This window comes from Ascaphus truei, chromosome 12 (assembly GCF_040206685.1).
Source record: "Ascaphus truei isolate aAscTru1 chromosome 12, aAscTru1.hap1, whole genome shotgun sequence".
Lineage (NCBI taxonomy): Eukaryota > Metazoa > Chordata > Amphibia > Anura > Ascaphidae > Ascaphus > Ascaphus truei.
Window position 1 is genome coordinate 31,594,176 of NC_134494.1, and position 15,137 is coordinate 31,609,312.

The window sequence follows — 15,137 nt, forward strand, 5'->3', positions numbered from 1 at the left end:
CCAGTTCCACTCATTAATGAATGTAAGCCTGGCTGAGACCAGCACGTCACTAATACAATACCGACAGCTTCACATTGCCATTGTTTCTCCCTCTTACTACCAGTTCGAATATTGACCCATTCTGCTACCCCAGAGGGGCCAGCTTCTTACTTCACACATTAAGCCTAAAGGCTATTGTTATATTGTCGCACAACACCGCGCAGAATAAGAAGTGTAAGCAATCACAGCAAATACTTTTTTTTTTGTGGAACTGCACCTGCAAATTGTGAAATATACAAATGTAATGAAAATCCCAGTCTTTTTTTTTTTTATGAGTTAGTAAGCGATGCTGTAAGATTATCCACGCAAGACTAGCCCTTCACTGCATTCACCCTAACACATTATATCTGAGCTTAAAAGTGTGGCCTCCTGTTTTATCCTGAAGGAGGCACTCAAGCCCCAAACATCCTTCCAGCTTTGTGCTGTTTTTACTCTCACTGGTGAAATCTCCATGTTTGCATTTTCTGTTGAATGTAGTTCCCTAACATTCTGTGCGGTTACCAGGCTCTGTGTGGGTGCTGCTATAACTAGCGTGTGTATGCCAAAGTGACTAGCAATGCATTGCATTGGAATTAATTGCTTGCCCTTCCAACAGCCATGGGGGTAAAACCAGGTCATGTAAAGAAGAAGGTGCTGTAAATTTCTGCTAATTTGTCTGATATACATTTCCATTCATTCTGTATAGCTCTGTGCTTGGGTATCTGACCCTGGTTATAGCCAGTGCCTTCCTCCAAGCTTATGACCTGCTAGTTGAGGTACAAGGAGATAGACTGCTACGGTCACATGAAATGTAACATACATCTATATACCCCAGCGTCACATCCACTGGGGGTGTGGTCATGTCTAAGGCCCAGGCCATAGAGGTGTGGGGAGAGCGGAGGCGCGCTAACGCTGAGGCTCGCCTGCTTCAGTGAGCGCGATTGCACGGACTTGCAGGCGAGCCAGCGTGCGCGAAGGGAGCCGGGGGGGAGGTGGTTGGAGGTGGGGCAGTGACGTCGCTGGGCCAATCGCCCGCGACGCACTGACGTCGATGTCACGGCGCCGTGACGTTGACGCTGCTGTGCAGTGATTGGAGGTTTTCAGCCGACAGCGCGCTGAAAAACAGCTTGGCGCTCGGCTGAAAACTCCAAAGCCTGAGCACGCCTGCGGACGCTCGCGTGAGCCCCCTCTCAAGGCATCCTCATTGAGGATGCAGAGGCTCAGCGCGGAGCGTCCGCACGCCTCAGCACGGCTGGTCCATCTATGGACGCAGCCTAAGGCACGTTCTATAGTGCCGGGCGCGTGCTACGCCATGCGCGCGGATTTTTAGTTGGCTGACATTAGTCAGCCTTTCTATAGATGTGCCGCGCGCACCGCAGGGAGAGGGGAGCCGACAGACAGCGGCGATGCACACACACAAAAATTATTTCTTTTTTTTTTTAATTTAAAAAAATCTTACTTACACTCCCCTTACACTTACACAACATATACACGCACATATACACTTACCTGCAGCTCCCGCCTCTATATACACGGAAAGCATGCGGCACGTGCACGCGCGTTCGCATAGGAACGCACGGCCGCATGCTGTATAGAACGCCCCTAAGACAGTTTTTTTGTTTAGCACATGCATGTCTGTCAAATATTTCTTCACAATACTGTACAGTGTCTGTTTTCACTGCTCTAGTTTGTTCTCTGCTCACTTTTTTTTTTTAAACTGTGTATTTTATTCCTAAAAATGAGCTCAGACCCAAAAATGAAACACCCTTCACTTAGTGACATTAGTAGGCCTCCGAGAACCTTATCTGAGAAGATCCCTAGTAGTCTGCATGGAAAAAAACGCAATGGGACCCTTTGGGGTACAGCAGGGGTTCTCAACTTCAGTCTTCAAGACACCCCTCCTCCCCCCCAACAGTTCAGGTTTTAATGATATCCCTGCATCAGCACATGTGGCTCAATCAGACTGAGCCACCTTTGCTGAAGCAGGGATATTCTTAAAACCTGAACTGTTGGGGAGGGGGGGGGGGGGTGGTAGAGAAAGGAGAATAAACCTTCTCGACTACACCAGGCCGGATTGGGACTCTACTGGGCCTTTGTAAATAAGCAGAAAAATTGGGAATATATATATTTATATTTGGTTAATCTGCTTTACAGCGCATAACATGGAGCTCACTTTCAAAATAGGTCATATCTGCTACCAAATGAAGTTTACAAAAGGAGAAAAGTTTATCCCATTTGATACAAGAAGGACATTTCTTCAACAGGGAATTTTAAGGCTATCTCGGGGCCGCCAGCTTTATTGACGTAAAATGAGGTGAAAAGGATGGGAGGGGCCCCTGCACTACATAGATAGCAACACAATATGAGGGTCTTTCTGGAACGCTTCCTATTGCTCCATATAAGTAAGCACTTCCCCAGAAGGGCCAAATCCATGCAAAGCCCCAATGCATCCGATACTCCCAGCTCTGCTTTTGAAGGAATAAAATGTCCTGGAACCCTAAGCAAAGACAAAATTAATTGATATCTAACTACATCAACTCATTCAGTTTCAACATTTAAACAAAATGGTGGGGAAAGTATTTCTCCCGGTTAGTATTCCAGCCTTATTCTTAAAATATATATATATATTTATTTATATCTGGAATTAAGTTCCCTTGAGATCACCCACATAAAAAAAGCTTTGGAATGGTAATAAAACTGCTTCGTAAATCTAGCCATTTGATGGAATTATCACAAGAAATAAAGATGTCCCACGATTTAATGGCCATGTTGGTATAACCGTGATATATCACGACATTTACCAGCAGTGCCACTAATGCACATGAACATGGTGTTAAAACTTAAAGGAGCAGTTCCCCATACAGATTTTTTTTCCTCCCCCCTGCTCTTTTTAACATGGGTGAGAAGCAGGGCGTCTCTAGAGCTGGAATTAACATGGTTCAGCTCCAGAGACCCCACACTTCCCACCCAAAAGTTTTTTTTTCTGTTTTTTTTTTAAAGGTTTGCCTTCAACTGGGAATAATAGCTTTAGTGCAACATTAAAATGTAGAAATTGATGTCTTAGGATAGAGCTGTGATCTTCATCAGGAGTAGTTGTGACTGTGACATTTGTGTTCCCATGTCCTGGGATTCTTTTATAACCCCTGCCCTGTCATAGGAGCATGTTATGCATTCCTCTGAGAAGTGTTACCAGCCTACTGGAAGTACAAAGGTCCAGTGATTGAACCTGACATAGTTTCCTTACATTAGATTAACAAATTGCATTGTTCTTTTAGACAGATGCATATCAAGTCCCTTTACCGTTGGCATCTAAAATGCTATGCCAGGCTGCTCTGGGCACAGATTCATTGTGTCTGATATGCACTGTGGTTCAGTGCTATTAAAAAAAATACTTTTAATATAAGATGGCGAATAATTCACTCCATACAATAGGTGAGATTGGTCTTCACCAGTGCAACTTTGTGATAACAGACTTATATAACTAAATGAATTAGCAAAATTATAAGTATATGAGTGTATGACTTTTCATTCTAATATTTTTAGCAGGGTGTTCAGAGGAGTAGGTCACATAAGTGGCATCTTGTGCAATTATTATTAAGAAATAATTTAAAAAAAATACTCCTGTTTATGGAACTAAAAATCAAAACACACAGAACGAAAATAGAAACACGACTGACACTTTAAGGTCGATCACGTTTAACGTCAAAATATTTGTTTTAAATACCTATCTCTTATCTAGCAGGTGAGCAATACATCATTAAAACAACACGAACATTGAGTGATTGGTAAAAGCACACCGGAATGGCCTCCTTTAATGTATTGCTCTGTTAATAAATAGAATCCACACATGGAACTATTAGGGATACACATCAATCTCTCCAGATCATTCAATATGTGTGTTTAGGGAGATGGAGAAAAACATAATATTTACATTCAAGTTGGTGTGCATAATTTGCTTGGAACCTGGTGATATTGTCCTAGACATATATGTATATTCAACAAGCGCACACACCCACCATCCATTCAACTTCTCGGAAAATGTGTTACTGTTATTGTTTAGCAGGAGAAATGTTGCCATTGTTTTGCGTGGGTGTCTCGGATGGAGTTTCCTATGTTGATTTTTCCATGGTCTTGTCCTAATGGTGACAAGGAGAGCTGAGTTACAGAGCTATTTTTAGCTTCATTCCACACACGACTGAGCATCCTGCGACATTCTTTAAAAAAAAACAGTGTCTGGATACCTGCAGAAATGAGCAAGGCTTTAATCTTTGCTGGGCGATAATCCATTCAGAAATCCCATGTGTATGTTGTGTATCAGTTTAACAGTAGAAGTTTTAAATGGTTTTGAGGCCACAATCAGAGGCTGAAGTGCCATCATATAGTACTGTTATTTGGGATTTATTGCAGGAGACCACAAGGTTATTGATACAAGAATCGTCCAAGGTTAGAAATAGGCTTTTTAAAGACATTGTACTGTATATTATATACAAAATACACCATGCATGGTAGTGCTGTTGGCTTCTCCAGAAGTAATCTGGTTAACTAGTAAAATGTTCCAGACCTCAGATAATGTGGAGCTCTGGGTGGTTAATCCCCATGGAGCAGATTTCTCCCCTCTCTGGCACTAGCCTGGGTAATGTAGATGTTAGCGGTTGTCATGTGACTGCCCATACATGATTTGGCTCTGTATGCGGTAACTTTTAAGAAATCAGAAGAGATTCCACTTTAATGTGCCTGGTAACTCAACTATGAAGTACAGTTGGATGCAGAGTTAATGATAACAGCAGGGGCGCTCAACTCCAGTCCTCAAGACCGATCCCCCAACAAGTCAGGCCTTTAAGGATATATCCTTGCTTCAGCATTAGTATTCGTTGAATCCACAGATGGGACTTTAAATAGTCTCAATCCTCTCGGAATTCTCTGGGTGGAGAGATACTTTTCTAATGTTGTTATGTCCCACCAATCCTTCAGTTCTTTAATGAGTCATTTTTTCTAGAGCAAAAAAGGTGACCTGAGAGATTTCCTTTTGCCACTGTGGGAGCCTCAATTATATTCTCATCTTCAAATATATTAGCTAAATTGAGACTCCACATTGCTCTCATATTGAAAATGCTGGATTGGTAGGCATCCATATCAACCAATAGCAATTGAATTAATGCTGGAAATCAATGTGTGTGAATATAGTGTATGGAAATATTGGATGCACAGAGATTCAGTGAGCTTTGTGGTATGGATAGAAATCTTTTATTATGTTGCCACAATGTAATGGTTTTGACAGATAAACCTAAAAAGAGTATTAGTATATATACATCAGGTGCAACAACAGATAAACATTCCTATTAGCAGTCTCTATAGAAATGTATGTATGTGTGTATGTATATCTTTATTTATATAGTGCCATCCAGGTACATAGCGCCTTACAGCAGTAATGATCATATAAGATTTCTTAATCTCATATCATGACTCTTTGGACACAATCTCTGCATTTTCTTGCAGCCTCCTTTCTCTGGTCTCCAAGAACTGGTTATTATATAAATCACACTAAATGTGTTATTTATTAGGCAAATCTATGAAATGTGTGTAAACCAGATTTCTTTATTTATTTATTTATTTTAAAGCTTGGGATAGACACAAGGTTTCCCTAAATATATAGAGCAAGAACTTCACAGTAGATTAGTGCAATGGGAAGGGCAGATGGGCCTAGTCATCCTCCTATCATCATATACAGCTAATTATAAATACTAACTAATAAATTGGTCAACTTCCCCTTACTGCATGTGAGAGTTACACTGGTCTAGCAACTCAGCGAGGATAGGTTACCACCAGACTCCCTTAGATCTTAGCTCAGGGCACTTAAGAGGTGTATATAAACAAATCTCAAGACCCGTATTTACTAAACAGTGCTGTTTCCTGAGACACCTTCTGGCACCAGAAAACAACTCAAGGCCAATTGACATGCTAGGCCCAAGTAAGGCCCATATCTGTGCATGCCTTGTGATATAGTCCTCTAATAACTGAAGAACAGGAGTCGGGCTATAGACTTTATGTCAGTGGTCTGCTGTTGCTCTCCATGGTACTGAACAAGCCAGATTCAGATTCTGTAGCAAGAACAAAGGGCCCTGAGGTTTATCATACTGAATGCGCTGGCTCCTACAAGACATACATTGTTGCCATTCAGGCCACTACATGTTTTGCGCTTGTTATAACAGGGAGCCGCATACATGTTTATGATAGATATTCTCTTGGTCATGAGGTTACAAAAGTCTCTTGTTCACATGATGCTACATCTTTTTGTTATTCGAGGAGCCCATGTCTTGGGTTGATAAAACTTGTTGGTTAAACACGTGTGTAAAACATTCATGTTCTTTTCACTGACTACAGAGTTTGATACAGTCATGTATAGTGAACTATGCATTTAAACAGGACACTGCAGAAAGGGTAACTGGAATATGTACCTTTCCCTTGTTATCCTGATAGCACAGCCCCTGCATGTCCATAACGATTGACTTCCAGTTATTGACATACACTGGAATAGACATTAAGTAAAACCACCCAATCATGGGGTGATTTCTACTAGTCAAATGTGTCCCAGAGAAGGGTAACACCCCTTCCAGGTTGTGATAGCTTTTAATGGACCCGCATTACAATGCAACATGGAAGTCATTTGTATATAACACCGTGAGATCTCCCAGTCACTGTCAGTCACTTTTAATATTTATTTAATAAATCAAGATATGTACCCTTAAAATTAGAATTCATATAGAATATAAAGCACAAAAAATATTCAGTGGGGTGATCTTCTGAACCATTCAACTGATATCACAAAATAAGCAACACACTTTTAGCCAGGGGATAGATAGAGACTTATAACTACCTGCGGGAGAGTTGTGCAGTGATTCCAATCTTGCTGTGATCAGGGTTATCATGTCAAATACAATTCACAGTGATGGTCATTTAAAGAGACCATGAATATATTATGTTATATTAGTATTTCACCAAGAGACTAACTGCTAAGAAACTCCACGAGTAAATGTGTAGTTCGAGCTGAGGGGGCGGGGGAGGAGGGTGTTAAGTTTACGATCTTGCCCCAATTGATTTAGCAATGTTAGTCAGAAGTTACTATTTAACTGATGCAACAAAAACAAAAAACAGCCACGGTTTTATTTAATAAAAAATGTTCTCTGCTAATTCTGGTGCTGTTCTTTTCTGTACTGTACTTGTGCAGCAGTGACTTTTGACAGAGAGACCCCAGGTGTCAGAGAATAGTAGCTCACTCCATGAGGGACACCTACAATGAGATATATTCCTTGCTCCACGTTTGTTCCAGTTTTGCTGCCTGAATACATCCTGTAACACTTCGGGTGATAAAGCTCTTGCACCTGTGACATATTTATAGGCTTAGTATCTTGCAGGAAAATAAATGGCCATTTTTTTTTATCTGTGAAAAACCGTTGGGAGAAAAAAGAAATCAACATTTTGCCCATATCTGTTTTTCACTCTTTGAAATATGCTATTCCCTTTATAAAAACAAACAAACAAACAAACAAACAAACAAACAAACACACAAACACACATCTCCATTCACTCCCTGAGTAATCCAGCCCTATAGACGTTCGTTGTGTCTTTTGTGCCACAAGAAGTTGATCTGGCTATTATAATAAAGCCCCCGCATCTTACTCATTGGAAAGTCAGCTCAGGATATATGCTGTTTTTATCCCTCGCTCCTGGATCAGGGTCACCTCAGTCCAGCAGAGACATCTCTCCCCTTAAAGACACTTTGCAAACTCAAACACAGAGCCCCAGGAAAAGCAAAACCGATGAACGGACCCACTCAACATTATTACTGCCCCTTGGGATGTAGAGGTATATTTATGCTCCCATGCATGAAATAGACGTGCGTATAGCATGTTAAATAATCACACACAACACATCACAAGTGCAGCACCATTGCTATGCTGTGTGGCAATGAGCAACACGACCTCGCCTATAACAGAAACTATCCCTGTCTCACTGGATACGTTTTTTCAGTCCCCCTTGCAGATTGGTTTCATTGAGAAGAAAGCTGGAGACCACCTTTCTAAAAATAGATCTGAGTCTTCAGATGTCCCCGAAATAAAATGTGCCCCCCCAGATGAAGGTATTGAGAAGTGCAACCTCTTCCCCATCTGTAGCACCCAGCAAACTGCAGCTAACACCCCTCCATCACATGGACATCATGCATTGAGGAGCCAGGCTGGTCCTTCTCCCTATTTATGAATGTGAGTCTCTGAAAATTGTTAATGGCCCAATGCAGTGTGTTTCTATCAATGGAGCTGCAGGCTCATGGGGCGGAGAATGATGGGTTCCAAATGAAGCAAGAAGCATTCAAAAACATGGTCACGTGTTCTTTTCTTTTTAACCTCTTCGCTATCAGAGGTGGTTGATGTCTGAGGGAGATCTGCAGTGCATTGCTGTGCAATAGTCTGCAGATCCATACTTCTCAGAGGGAGAGGCAGTGTTAGGCTAGGAATGGTTTACCTTAAATTACTCCACTCACTCCATCAGTTTTCAGTGGTGAAAGGAAAAGGGGCTCTCTCATTAAAATTCATAGTTGGCCCAAAGCTATCAATTGATCAATATCTACTTCTCATCTCCTGAGCCTTCTCCCAATGTATCATGCAGCTAAAAACAGAAAATGCAACACAAAAGATCCGCAGTCAACTAAAGCAGATGTTATTTTTAGAACAGGAGAGAAGAGGGGGAGAGAGACAGGGAGGGGGGGAGAGAGACAGGGAGGGAGGGGGGAGAGAGACATGGAGGAGGGGGAGAGAGATGAGGGAGTGAGACATGAGGGAGGGGGAGAGAGACTGGGAGAAAGATGGAGGAGAGACATGGAGAGCGATAGAGAGAGACAAGAAGAGGAGAAAGAGAAGGAGGAGGAGAGGGGTGAAACATGGAAGAGCAGGAAAGAGATGGGGGGGGAGAGAGAGAGAGAGACATGGAGCAGGGGGAGATAGATGGGAAGAGGCAAAGAGGAGGAGGAGGGGTGAGAGAGACATGGAGGATGGGGAGATAGAGAGACATAGAACAGGGGGATAGAGACAGAGAGAGATATGGAATTAGCAGAGAGATACACACACAGAAAGGGGAGGCATGTCTGCAATCTAATTTGCTATTTATTTATCTTTTTCCATCCCTGCTATTTTCCCTACAATCTCTTTTCTACGTGTCTCCTAGGAGAATATCAGCAGCTCTGTGGATGAAGAAGAGTCCCGGTCCTGGCTGGATCCAGCTCCTGGCTTTGCCAGCTGAATTAATTTGATACTATTTTTGAAAGTCAGTGTTTCTAAGGGAGACCTAATGACGCAATGACGTCAATGCAGGTCAATAGCACACTGGCGACTGAGGCTGAGCCAGGAGAGAGAGCTCCCAGCCCTGCAACAGCACTGATCCAATGCAAAGCATACACATCACATGTATTACATGGGGGGCTGCAACCAAGGGGTGGGGGCTCCTTTATACATTGTTACATTGTGGTAATGTATGCATGTTACTGATTGTGTATGTACAGCACCCCCACCCAAAATCAAATAGCTCCCACACTCCTGGGTGTATTATTTGATGCACAGAGCATGCAGAGTAACAAGCAGGGGTACTGCAGTGTGAGTGTGTGTGAGTAAATCCCTTCATACATTGTCAAAGCAACCGTGTTTAATCCGTGCACACACACGTCGGTGATATGAAATGCTCCAGTTATTATTAGATCCCTCAGAAAAAAAAAAAAAGAGAGAGAGAGAGAGAGAGAGAGAGAGAGAGAGAGAGAGAGAGAGAGAGAGAGAGAGAGAGAGAGAGAGAGAGAGAGAGAGAGAGAGAGAGAGAGAGAGAGAGAGAGAGAGAGAGAGAGAGAGAGAGAGAGAGAGAGAGAGAGAGAGAGAGAGAGAGAGAGAGAGAGAGAGAGAGAGAGAGAGAGAGAGAGAGAGAGAGAGAGAGATTTAGTTACCAACGTGTGTGACTTGGTGATCAGCTCAGGGAGTTAGGATGGTGCCTGTGGGGTCTCTCTCCCTTATTTATTTATCTTCCCAGTTCTCTCCTTGTTTTTACCTCTCTCTTATCCTCTCTACCTCACTCCTCTCCTCTCTCTCTCTCTTGTCCTCTACCTCCTCTCTCTCTTCTCTTCCTCTTCCCCCCCGTTCTTCTTTCTCGTCTACCAGACAACAGACACAGCAAGACCCCAACCCTCTTATCATAAGCAGGTTACATTTCAACCTTATACATGTATCCCCTTGAATATTCCCAAACCTGCCCTCCCACTTCACCTTACCACAACCCAGCACCCCCTCCCCTTAAAGATCCCCTTCCCCACCACCCCACTGTGCCACCAGAAGTCGCAGGGCACCAAGAAAGACGCGACAAGGCAAGCACTGTGACAAAGTGCAGCGTCTCTCTGTACAAGGTAGGACCCCATATGATATCTCTGTTGTTTCTGCAAACTTCTGCCAAAGACACGTACCATGGCTCGGACACATTGCGTGCTGTGTTTGTATTTTTCTGCTGTCTTGATTCATAACTTGAACTTTGCTGTTTTCTGCGTTTCATCCATTGCTTTGGCTTATAGGTTCCACACAAGCATGGGGTTTGTTTCTGTATTTCCTCTCTGTGAGCAGATTAGGGGTTATGGTGCAGCTCTCATCAGCCTCACCTTCCATTACCTGCGATGCCCTTTGTGGTTTAATAATAAACCACCTCACTTGTTGTCCATCGGAGCCAAAAGAAACCCCAGTGTGTGCAGAAAAGGGAAGTAAAGTTCCTCATTGGTTATCATCCAAATATACAGCGAGGGAAGTGGGTATTACAGAAACCCACCTGTAGAGGGAAGTCTCCAAGTCGGGGGAGGTGTGCGCTCCAAAGAAGGGAAAATTCTTTCCTAAAAAAAAAAAAACCCTTATTCCTTATCGTGTGGGGTGTCAGCCCTCCCGGGATAAGGGGAACTTGTCATGTAAAGTAAGACTTTATTTTTGCTTCAGTTGAGGAGTTTTCACAATGAACTTGGGTTTTATTCTCTTCCTTTATTTCACGTAATGAACTATTTAAAAAAAAAAAAAAAAAAGCGAAGCTAATTCAGCTTTCTGCCCTTAGAAGCCTATTGTAAACTGGGATTTATCAACAGGTGCTCGGTGTATTTCCCCTTTAAGAAGTAGTATCTAGACAGAAAAATAGCTGCTATTCTCCCAGTGCACCTAGAGCACATCTCCTCCGGGGGCGCTGTCTCACCTAACTAGTTGAGCGCATGTGCAGTCTCAATGTGCAAAACACTAGTAGATAGATAGTAGGTGGGAACATGATTTCTACATTATAAGGTTATTTAGGGCTGCTAGCTAAGGGCAGAACCGTACCAGACTTATTTGATCCGCTGTATTCTGTAGTTTCAGATGAACAGTTAGTAGGATGGGGTTTGGAAAGCAGAAGGGTAGGGGTTTGAGTGTGTCCAACCTTCATGTATGTACATATATAAGGAGCCTCCGTTTGGTTTAAGTAATATTTAATTATTATCTGTAACTACAATGCTGTTAACCCCTTCAAAGCTGGAAAGGGATGCCATCGTCCCATTCATATACACACAGACCACATACAGCCGCGACATTTTAAGAATCCAGCACTATGTAGAATACCTGAGAGCCTCAGGGCCAACACGTTGTACAAACTCTGGCATATAATCAGTCACTTTCCAGGGGATTCCGCTCTCCAACTGGGCACTGATCTGCCATAGCATGCGTCCCTACTAAAGCCCAGAGCCACAAAAGGGTGCTAAGCTTTAGCATGCCTTTACTCCCATTAATATCAATTATTCCCATTGCTATGAATGGGAGTAAAGTTGGGGTAAAGCTTAGCACCCTTTTGTGGATCTGAGCCTAAGAACTGATAACATGGACAGGTGCGACTGGGGAAAACCCTAGCTGCCTGGAAAGCTGATGCAGGTAAATATTATAGGAGAACATATCTATCACATTAATGTTATTCCCATCACTGAAACGTCTTTACCAGGGGTGGGCAACCTCAATCCTTAAGTGCCACTAACAGGACAGGTTTTCAGGATAGCCCTGCTTCAGCTCAGTCATAGACAAACACATTCTTCAAATTGCAGGTCTCCTCTAGGACAGAGGTACAAAGCTGAGCTCTACTCACAAGTTCAAAATGAAGTTCTCCATTTAATGTGACAGTCAAGAACAGAGGAGGGACAACGTTTCAGCTCCCATACGGACCTTTCATCAGGTCAGTCATAAGCTGAGCCGCCTGTGCTGAAGCAGAGATATCCTGAAAATCTGATCTGCTGGTGGCCCTTCAGGATGGGAGTTGCCCACCCCTAATCTATACGCTGTTTGTAAGACCAGGATGAGACTCTCAAAGGCAACTTGTACCACCGATGTGTGAAAGATAAACAAACAGCTTCCTATGTCTAACGTTATGGGTATCAGGATAGAAATGAGCTATCTCATTGGCCTATTTCTTGTTTCTCTTCCCTTTCCTAGGCATCTAGTTTAGTCTGCTGAGACCCAGCAACTTAACCTGTATCACAATCCTCCAGGTAAGAGGGCCCTTCTCTGGAGTTGACTCCAGTGTCACTTGAGGTTGGCTGATATTTCTTTTTCCCATTTCAGGAAAGCTCTCCCGACTTCACAGTCTGGTTACCACCTGCAGGAATTCCTCTCTGCTGTTCTGGTGTTGGGCAGCAGGTGTCAGCCTTTGCAAAGCTGGACTAGGTGGTGTGGATGATGTGGATGACCAAGTATTGCTCAGAAATTCTTCCCATGGCTTTCCCACAACCCCCTTAGCACAGAGGTGGTATAACGTATAATATTCCGCACATCCCATCTACACCTAAAACAGTGAGGGTAGAGTGTGGCTACTTAATAAGTTGTAAGTACCCCTTCAGTGCTGGAGCATAGTGCAACACATTGCCCTGTTATACAGTGGGGTCCCTCAAGCACTAAAAGGGTGAAACAGCGTCTTTGTAAACACAGTTCCTCTCTCTCCTAAATGTAGCTTATCCTTAGTGCAGTGTTTTCCTTAGTGCAAGGGTGGCCAACTCCAGTTCTCAAGGGCCACCAACAGGTCAGGCTGTCAGGATATCCCTGCTTCAGCACAGGTGGCTCAATCAGTGGCTCAGTCCAACTGCTTCATCGACAAATAATATTGTCCACCTCTTTTTCCCCCCATCATATTCTTTAAGGTAAATATTCCCTCTGCAGCTGTGGAGCTCTGTGGACATTAGACATTAATCTAGACTTACGAGAATGTCCTGTAAACCAAATGTCTGGGAAATAGGTTATCAAAATGGTTCCCAAGGTTGCGTGATCAGCTTTAAATGTACCGTATGTCCATTTCTTGAGTAATATTCATTGGTGACATTTGTATGCCTGAAAGGAATCCCCTTAACAGTCTATTAAAAGACGATACCCAGCTACACACATATAGGAAGGCAGGAGCTATTTTTTTGGGTGGGGTTGGTGCAAATGTTTACTAAAATTAGTAACATACATACATTACGATATTGTAAAAATGTGTCATTCACGCACGTTCTATATCAAACCCTATGCACACATAAGAAAAAATATGGAAGGGAAAAAGTTTTGTGGGTACCATTGTAATATGCAACTATTTCTTACAGCAGTTATTACAGGTTCAGGTTCGTTTAGATGCAAAGGATAGGCTCAGTCCTCAGGATATTGCCTCCATGTATGACCTGCAGATAGAATAATAAACAGAGATCAAAAATAAGCTAATTCCCAGTGTATAACAAAAGACAAGAAACCCCAGTGCTACATCAAATATGAACAATGATAGTTAAATACTTAACTGTTTTTCTTCTCATACGCGAGGGTTATTTAGGTAAATTCTTTGGCCAATGCATTATAAGCTTTCAAACCAGGCCAAGGTTTCCCCTCTTTGGTTGGTCCTAACTCTCTCTGCATATGTTCTCTTTACCCCTCTGATGGAGGAAGACGTGTTAATGGACTGCATCACAGGAACTGCTATCCAAAAGTGGGCTGGGTGAGGAGGGGTCACTAACCTCCACATAATTGTCACCAATTGATATTTACAAACACACACAGCCCCTGCAAGCTCAGAACCCAGACACACCATATATATTTGTGTTAAAAGAAGTGCTACTGCTTTTGTGACCTAATGTAGTTTAACAAAAGGCAAGAAACCCCAGTGCTATATCCAATATGACACATTATATAGTTAAATACTCATCTGTTTTTCTTCTCATAAGTATGTGTGCAGACCTCTCTGAGCATGAATATTATTATATTATTTACTGTTTGTTGATTGCTTATAAGAAGCTTATATTGGGCGTTGTCCCCACAGTTTCCTTACTGGCACAAGGCGTTATTGTTCATGTAGCCATATGTAATGAGTCAAAAATATTCTGTTTCTCTTAGAGGTGAAAACCTAGCGCATATTACCAAACACCCTATTCTCTGTATAGACCACAAAATAGGGGCAGAACAAGGTCATTTAATCCCATGAAAGTATATTTTTGTTTCATTTCATGTTTGAAATTGACCTTTACTTTGCAAAATCATATAAGCAAGACATGTTACTGGTCAAGCTAATTAGACATATAAGTTTGTTATCATTGCATCTACCCCATGGTTAATAAAAAGGTGTTTAATGGGGGTCATGTACTGCAGACGGTTCCCACGAGAAGTAGTGACGTGTGAATTGAATCTCCATTCTCAGGACAGTCACAATGTAGCATTACAGAAATCATCATGCAACTTACCCAGGTGGATGGAAACCCTTACTTACATAGGTTTTGGTACTGTGCATTATATCATGGGGAAAAACAGCCCACATTGTTTTACTATCATGAACATGTATCCTCCTGTTCCATGTAATACATGTAGAGCAGGGATTCTCAACTCGAGTCCTTGAGAACTCCCCCGCCCCCCCCCCCCCAACAGATCAGGTTTTCAGGAAATCCCTGCTTTAGCACAAGTGGTGCAGTCAAAGACTGAGCCAGTGATTGAGCCACCTGTGCTGAAGCAGGAATATCCTAAAAATCTGACCTGTTGAGGGGCTTTAACGACTGGAGTTAAGAAACCCTGCATGCACAGGAAAGCCGGGGAAGGCCT